Source organism: Ovis canadensis, chromosome 1 (assembly GCF_042477335.2).
Source record: "Ovis canadensis isolate MfBH-ARS-UI-01 breed Bighorn chromosome 1, ARS-UI_OviCan_v2, whole genome shotgun sequence".
NCBI classification, from domain to species: domain Eukaryota; kingdom Metazoa; phylum Chordata; class Mammalia; order Artiodactyla; family Bovidae; genus Ovis; species Ovis canadensis.
The window spans coordinates 266,473,453-266,482,145 of NC_091245.1; the positions used below are offsets into that span (position 1 = coordinate 266,473,453).

The window sequence follows — 8,693 nt, forward strand, 5'->3', positions numbered from 1 at the left end:
AGGTGGTCCTCCCTGGTCCCCAGCCCCCAGTGGGCCAGTGCCTGCGTGCTGACCAGAGTAGAGAAGAGGATGAGGGACATGTATGGGTCCGCTCCTGGCCACTCCCCTGGTTCGTTAGGGCTTTGTGGGCTCTTGCTGCCCCTGGGAGGCCTGCTCCCTCCGAGTGGCCCAGCTCGTTTAGGCTGGCTGTTTTCCCCTCTGAACCTGGACAGCTGGAAGACTGCAGCCCCGGACTGGGAGAGAAATCCCCGTGGCCCCTCCCAGTGTGGGTGGCGGGAGGGGGACTGACTGCGGGGAGGGAAGTGGTCCCCCAAACTTACCAGCTGGGAAAGCCCCGACTGAGAAAGAGCTGGGGATTTCACCCAGAAACTCCTCTGCCCACACCCCCCATCCCTGAGGGGGTCCCCAGAGGGAAGCCGCCGCAGGAAACATTGGGTTCTTGTGGCCCGTGTGGAGTGCAGCCCCCGCATTTCCTGCCTGGACACCCCGCCCACTATGGCTTCCCCTTCCTCCCCCGGCCCCTCCGGGAGGCTCTGTAGCTTGTTGGTGGAGAGTGGGGGAGGGGAAGCAGGGCCCTTCAGCCAGCAGCTGACACAGAGGCCCATCAGGGGACTGTGGGTGGTTAGATGCTGGGTCAGCCTGAGCTGTTAGCCCTTGTAGGGGGAGAGCTGAGTCCCTGCCTTCGGGGCCAGCAGGTCTGGGTGGAGCCTGGAGCTTTGGGCTGTTTGCCTGTTTCTGAATCCGTCAAACGGAACGCTGACACTGACCCTGTGGGTCGGCCCAGCACCCAGTGGCCACCCAGTGGCTAGAGCAAACCCCACCAGCCGAGAAAGCTCCTTCACAATGCTTGCTGGAAACTCATGACTCACACCTGGCACCCAGGTAGCCCCTGAGGTGACACTTGCTCTCCAGACCAGCCCTGCACACCCTCACTGTCGGGACTCAGATCCACACAGGCGTCGAGGTCTGAGCACGGAGCCAAGCCCTGGAAAGTGAAAGTGAAAGTGAAGTCGCTCAGTTGTGTCCGACTCCTAGCGACCCCATGGACTGCAGCCTACCAGGCTCCTCCGTCCATGGAATTTCCCCGGCAAGAATACTGGAAGGGAAGTGAAGTGAAGTCGCTCCGTCGCGTCCGACTCCTAGCGGCCCCGTGGACTGCAGCCCACCAGGCTCCTCCATCCATGGGACTTTCCAGGCAAGAGTACTGGAGTGGGGTGCCATTGCCTTCTCCAAAGAGTCCCTGGAATAAGGCAACCACAGGGAGACTGTTGTTCGAGGAGCCATTGAATCCTGCTGGACGTGGGAGGCCCAGCATCCCCTGAGGAGGAAGAAAGCCTGTCCTCGGACCTGCAAGGTCCCCACTTCCTTCCTGTCCCAGGCTTGGACCGGTCACACTCTGCCTGCCACGCTGCCCCTTGCAGACTCCTGCCTCAGCACATTGGTGTGCTCTGCGGCCCTGGCTGGGGGGCCCTTGTGCATGGCTCCCTCCCTCCCAGCCCAAGCTCCTTGGCTAGACGGCCTTCCCTGAGCACCCCATCTAGGCAGCACCTTTCCTACCCCGCATGCGCCGCGTACTCTGATGGCTCAGAGTTCCCCTTCTCAAAGGATCTGAGCTCCATGGGCACAGTGGTGGGCCTATCTGCTTCACTGCCGCATTTCTGGGGCTTCGGGCAGATTGCTCCACGCAGGTGCCCGGTAAGTGCTGGGAACAGAAGAATGAATGCAGTGATGGTCAGAGGGGGAGGGGGATAGAGTCAGAGGCCCAGCGAGTCCTGGAAACTCCCACGGGAAGGACAGCCCCGCCAGCCTCCCTTCCCCTCAGTGCAGGAACTTCCTCCCAGCTCCATGTTCTCAACCCTGGCTGGTCCTCAGTACTCAGGGAGCTTTTACAACCACTGATCCTGGCCACCCTCTGCCTCCTCATTTGGACATATTCCGGGTGGGCCTCCACAGGTATGTAAAAACCCTCAGATGGTTCTACATGCAGGTGGGGTCAAGGACCCGGGTTAGGCTTCATTTCAACTCTCAACCAGTTAGAGGGACATTTAAGTGACTTGGCAGTTCTAGGAGGTCTCATCAGACATTCTCTCTCTTAAAAAATTTTTTTTTTACTGTGCTGGGTCTTCATTGCTGCACACAGATTTTCGCTAGTTGTGGCAGGTGGGGGCTGCTCTCTAGCACCCAAGGCTTCTACTCTGAGAAGCCTCATGGTGCGTGGCTTCTCATTGCGGCAGCTTCTCCTGTTGCGGCTCTGAGGCCCCAGAGCGAGGGCGTCAGTAGTTATGGTGCGTGGGCGTCAGTAGTTATGGTGCGTGGGCTGAGTTGTCCTGAGGCAGGCGGGATCTTTCTGGACCAGGGATGGAACCCATGTCCCCTGTGAGTCACTGGACCACCAGGGAAGTCCAGCCATTCACTCTTGAGTATGAATTAGTGGGGCGGAGGCGGGGGTAATGCTGCTGATTTTTCCCAGCACTGCGCTGGGTTAGGCAGGTGAGGCAGTGGGACATTTTCTGGGTGGGAGAGAGACAAGGGGAAGGCAGCATTGGGACGGAAAGTCCTTGGGGGGCGTGTTTGGGTGCAGGAGGGCTTGGAGGTGAGGAGGAAAGAGGCAACATCTGAAGTCTGGAGGGAGGGTGCTTCTGATTCCCGGTTTCCTGGTGTTTCTCAGGACCACACTCTGGACGGTGCCCCTCCCCCGGGCAGAGCAGACTTTCCTGCCCAGTGTGGGGACCCTGGGGGCTCCTGGCTGGGGCTAACAACCCCATGACGACAGTCAGGTTGATGGCGGGGCCTGGCTGGCTTCTCGCTCTGCTCTGTCACAGGGGCGGGGCTGGCAGAGCCTCCATGGCCGTTCCTGAGCTTTCTGTAGCCCCAGGACCCCTTGTCTCTGCAGTGTAGACGCACACAACCCACATCCCAGGAGACAGTGCTGGCGGCTGGCTGAGCCCACTCCTGCTCATCATGCAGACACAGTCCCTCACCCACGCCTGTCCTCGGCCTCCTGTGGGCCCAACCCGGGTACGTCTGTTGGCCCGGAGACACAGGCATGCATGTGCCCACTTGTGCAAGCGTGTGGAAACCAAAGGGTGAAGTTGTCCAAAGCAGCCACCTGAGCCCGGGCAGCAGCCGGGATCCCTGCCACCATCGCTTGGGACCACAGGACTCCTCACCTAGGATTCTCGGTCTGCAACGCCCTGCCCACCTGTGGTTTGACCTTGGTGATGACCTGCAGCCACGGTTGTCCAGGTGAATCCCTGCACCCGCAGCAGTTTCTGACTCTGGGGCGGCCTCGAAACTGCTGGGCAGGGCTGGGTTCTAACAACGCACCTGGGTGACACTGCCTGCTGGTCTTGGGACTCTGCCCGAGAGATGGGATTACCCTGGCATAGAAGGGGAAGATGGGGGCCCCATAGCCCGTGGTCCCCAGGTGTTCAGAGACACACAGACCTTCCTGGTCACACCACACCTGCTGTCCAGGTAAATCTCCCCAGGGGGGCCCCTAGGAATGGATGAACCACACCCCATCCCAGTCTGCGGATCACATACTTTACAGACTGCTGGCCTTGAGCAGGTTGCACGGCCACCATCAACAGCAGCTGAAGCTGAGACCTAGGAGGAGTCTGGGAGGAGCCTGTGCAGGAGCGGGCTGCGCAGGAGCTGCTCCTCGAAGGGGAAGGGCGATAGCCGTAAACTGAGTCTGAAAGCAACAAATCAAAACTAGTGAGTTTAATGCATTCCCCCCATTTTAAAATTCCGTAAAATGTTCTTAATTTGCATATTCTCTATCTTCGCATTAATAGCCTGGCAGCTGGCACATGTGTCCTGAGTGCGGGGCCCTCTGCTGAACTGCAGGGATGGGTGAGCCTGGGAACAGGGGGGTCCTGAGCCCCGGCCTGCTGGGGGTTCCTGAGCCCTGCCTGCTGGGAGAGGAAGCAGTGTGGCCAGGCTGCCCAGCAAAGCCATCGACGTGTATTCTGGGGTGGCAGGGTGGGTGTTCTAGGTGGATGGAGTTGGGGTTTGGCCTATTCCACACGCCTGGTGGGTTGTCCTGCTTTTGGCCAAGTTGTCTGGCCTCTCTGGGCCTCAGTCTCATCACCTGATCAGTGGGAATCCCAGTGCACGCATGGGGTTTGAGGAACCAGACAGAGCCCTGCAGGCCTATGGAGAAGGCTTAGCCTGGTAGGGGGGATGGTTTCTTGGGGCCAGGAAAGCGGGGTGTGGACACCAGGTGAAAACTTCTGGGGGGCAGGTTTGGTTCTCTTGGGCACAGGGGCAGAGCTGGCAGAGCCTCCATGAGGTTCCACGGCCATTCCTGAGCTTTCTGTAGTCCCCAGGACCCCACATCTCTGCAGTGTAGACACACAGAACCCACACCCCAGGAGACAGTGCTGGCGGCTGGCTGACATCACTCCTTCCCACCCTAAAAACACAGTCGCTCACTCATGCCTATCCTCAGCCTGTGCTTGGCCTCCTCTGGGCCCAGCCCGGGTGAGGTCTTCAGCCTGTAGACACAGGCGTGCACGTGCCCACATACACACGTACAAGAGTGTGGAAACCAAAGGGTGAAGTCATCGGTACCGCCACCTGAGCCCCGGGCTGCCCAGACCCAAGCTGATTGTCACTTGACTGAGTTGTCACAGCCCTGCCTTTGGTTCAACTAAACAGGCTGGAGGAGACTCAGCCACCCACCCTGCCACATTCATTGGGGAGAGACGGTGAGACACCTTCAAGTCCCCTCAGGTGCGGGCCATGTGGCCTGGGACTCTGAGTGTGTATGCGTGTGCACGTGTGTATCTGTACCGTGTGCCCATGTGCATTTCGGTACCACCTTCACGCATGTACATGCATGTGTGCACGTGTGTGTGCACGTGTGTACACGCCTATGGATGTGTAGACGTGTGTGCATGTGTCTCCTGGGTAGAAATGCCCTTGTTCCGTGGCAGTGACCAAGCCCTCCTTCAGAACGCTGTGCTCAGAGTGGCTGCACCCCGAGTTTTCACAGGGGTCACTTATGGCCTGTGGGTCCTCCTGAAGCCACGCCCGTGTTTCTGAATGTGCCTGTGTGCAGGAGGCCGTGTGCTCAGACCTCACAGAGCTTGGTCAGCTGGGTAGGTGTGTGCACTGGTCACTGGACACAGTTCACCCTGTGAATCCAGGCAGACGACTAGATTCGTTCACTCACCCATTCATCGGCTCACCGGTGGTTTATTGAGCATTTGCTGCATTCTAGGCTGGCCTGGTTAGGAAGGCAGGTCCCTGTCATTGGAACACACTCTACTGGGGACGGGAAAGAGGTGGGAGAGGAAGGGTTAGATGGGGCATAAATGGAAAGATACAAGGAAGCTGACACCTTAATCAGACCTAGGGTGGAGGGAGATACGTGGCCTCCGGCATCCATTCCTGCGGCAGTCAGGACAGACTTCCTGTGTTGCGTAACAAGTACGCCCCAAGCTCAGTGCCTTCGAGCCTTGTCTCTGAGGCCGGGGGCCGAGGGCTTAGTTCTGGTTGCTGCTGTCTGGCCTCACAGTGTGGCATTATCATTCCATCTTCAGGGCCTCTTCCTGAGGAGACTCTGCCCTGGTCTGAGGTGGGATGTGAGTGAAGAAGAGGAAAGCATGGCTGATGGTCTCCTGCCTAAGTCTGGCGCCATGCCAGCCAGTGAGGTTCAAGGGGAAGGCGGGGGCTGGCTGGTGGAGGAGCTATAGGGTCCTGCTGCAGAAGCAGGATGCAGGAAGGCCCGGGAGAGGCTCAGTCTGCCCGCCCCAGGGCTCTTTACACCTCTGTGCAGACGGTTGGCCCTTACCCCCTCCCTGCCTTGGGTTTTGCAGCTGAGCCCGGACCCCAGCCAGGGATGGCGCGTCTCCCTGCCCCAGGGTCACGGTGACTCAGTTTTGAGTCTCTTGTTGGGACTTTCCAGGCTCTCCCTCCCCTCCCGCTGCCCTGTGCTTGTTACAACAGAGAAGGGGCCTGTGTTTGGGAGGTGCTGGGTGGATTCTCCCTCTCGAGTCACCTGTGGGTGGTGGGTGTGGCTGGGCGGAGGGCGCTGCCGCCGCCCGGCTCTGTGGCCCGGTCCCAGCCTGTCTCTTCTCTGCTCTGTCGCTGTTGGCCAAGAGCCTGCAGGGGTTCTCTCCGCAGGGACCTGTCTGTGCTCGCGACACAGCCAGGTGAGATCGGAGAGGGCACAGCAGGCCACAGGAGCGGGAGCGGGGAGCGTTGGTGTGGATGGAATCTTCCTGAACTTGACCCCCACTCCCTGCGTGGGGCCTTGGGCTCTGGGATCCTTGAGGCAGTCCCCTGGGAGGCAGGTTTGCCAGGGACGGTGTGGTTCTTGGGCCAAGCCCACCGCATTCTGGGCCCTTCCCTGTCAGGACTGAGTGTGAATGGGGAGGAAGGGAGCCTTGGCACTCCTGGCCCCTGCTCTCCAGGTACAGCCCTGCAGGGGTGGGGGCGCAGTGCTGACTGGACAGCATTTGACACCCCCACTCCTGGACTGGCTCAGACATCTGCACGTACCTCGCTCTGGGAGACCCCACTGTGAGACGTCCAGCAGGGAACAGCCCTTGGGTGCCTGGCAGTGGGGGCCTGGGGAGCTAGGACTGGCGGCAGCAGGGGGCAGGATCCTCAGCTTCTGGAACTTGCTGGTCTCTTTGCTAATGAAATGGGTTGTGGGAAGGAGGGCATCTGTGTCGCGGTTGGAGGGAGCTTCTGTCTCACAGGGCCCCCATCACCCTTCACACAGACCACCCAGTCCAGCTCCTGTTAGGGCGGTGCAGAGCTGTCCCTTCCACATCTAACCAACTGGTCCCCCAGGGCCGACAGGGCCACGGTGGCTGAGGGGAGGGGCGTGGCTCTCCGGGTGTCAGGACCCCTGCAGGGAAAGATGAGTGGAGGGCTCTGCACCTGCGTTTTGACCCCCGCAACGTGAAGGGCAGGGCCGCCGAAGCCTCCCTATCCTCTTCTGATGAAAAGAGCTGGCAAAGAAAAAGAGGAAACCAGGGTCCCAGGAAGCCAGCTGCGAGGGAGGAGGTGGGAGCAGTTTGTTCCATCTTGGCAGCACCAAGCTCAACCTGGTTTCCAAGGATGCTGAACAGCCCAGCAGAGGATACGAGTCCCGAGCTGCAGCCTTTGAAAGCTGAGCACGTGTTGTCTAAGGGCACAGACTCACTCCAAGTATATAAATGAGGCCTGGAGATCTAACCCACAGCACTGTGATTATAGTCAACAGGACTGCATTATGAACTTTAAAGTTGCTGAGAGATTGGATCTCAATTGTTCTCACCGTACACAAAAGATAAAAACTATGTGAGGAGACAGGGGTGTTAGCCAATACATCATGTTGTTACATTCAGTCAGTTCAGTTCAGTCGCTCAGTCGTGTCCGACTCTTTGCGACCCCATGAATCGCAGCACGCCAGGCCTCCCTGTCCATCACCAACTCCCGGAGTTCACTCAGACTCACTTCCATCGAGTCCGTGATGCCATCCAACCATCTCATCCTGGGTCGTCCCCTTCTCCTCCTGCCCCCAATCCCTCCCAGCATCAGAGTCTTTTCCAATGAGTCAACTCTTTGCATGAGGTGGCCAAAGTACTGGAGTTTCAGCTTTAGCATCATTCCTTCCAAAGAAATCCCAGGGCTGATCTCCTTCAGAATGGACTGGTTGGATCTCCTTGCAGTCCAAGGGACTCTCCAGAGTCTTCTCCAACACCACAGTTCAAAAGCATAAATTCTTCGGTGCTCAGCTTTCTTCACAGTCCAACTCTCATATCCATAAATGACCACAGGAAAAACCATAGCCTTGACTAGACAGACCTTTGTTGGCAAAATAATGTCTCTGCTTTTCAATAAGCTGTCTAGGGTGGTCATAACTATTCTTCCAAGGAGTAAGAGTCTTTTAATTTCAAGGCTGCAGTCACCATCTGCAGTGATTTTGGAGCCCCCCCCAAATAAAATCTGACGCTGTTTCCACTGTTTCCCCATCTATTTCACATAAAGTGATGGGACCAGATGCTATGATCTTAGTTTTCTAAATGTTGAGCTTTAAGCCAAGTTTTTCATTCTCCTCTTTCACTTTCATCAAGAGGCTTTTTAGTTCCTCTTCAATTTCTGCCATAAGGGTGGTGTCATCTGCATATCTGAGGTTACTGATATTTCTCCTGGCAACCTTGATTCCAGCTTGTGCTTCCAGCCCAGCGTTTCTCATGATGCACTCTGCATAGAAGTTAAATAAGCAGGGTGACAATATACAGCCTTGACGTACTCCTTTTCCTATTTGGACCCAGTCTGTTGTTCCATGTCCAGTTCTAACTGTTGCTTCCTGACCTGCATATAGGTTTCTCAAGAGGCAGATCAGGTGGTCTGGTATTCCCATCTCTTTCAGAAGTTTCCACAGTTTATTGTGATCCACACAGTCAAAGGCTTTGGCATAGTCAATAAAGCAGAAATAGATGTTTTTCTGGAACTCTCTTGCTTTTTCCATGATCCAGCAGATGTTGGCAATTTGATCTCTGGTTCCTCTGCCTTTTCTAAAACCAGCTTGAACATCAGGGAGTTCACAGTTCACCTATTGCTGAAGTCTGGCTTGGAGAATTTTGAGCATTACTTTACTAGCGTGTGAGATGTTGCTACATTGAAACATATCAAATCAACACATTGTATACCTTAAACTTATACACTATCATATGATGATTATAAAT

At 56.9% G+C, this 8,693-nt stretch overlaps 1 long non-coding RNA gene across 1 annotated transcript; it reads left to right on the forward strand.

The window, feature by feature from the left end:
- Positions 1–587: 587 nt before the first annotated feature.
- Positions 588–8,450, forward strand: LOC138436170 (uncharacterized). Its single transcript, XR_011255361.1, has 2 exons — positions 588–1,953; positions 2,894–8,450. It is a non-coding gene; the product is annotated as an uncharacterized lncRNA (long non-coding RNA).
- The last annotated feature ends 243 nt before the right edge of the window (positions 8,451–8,693 follow it).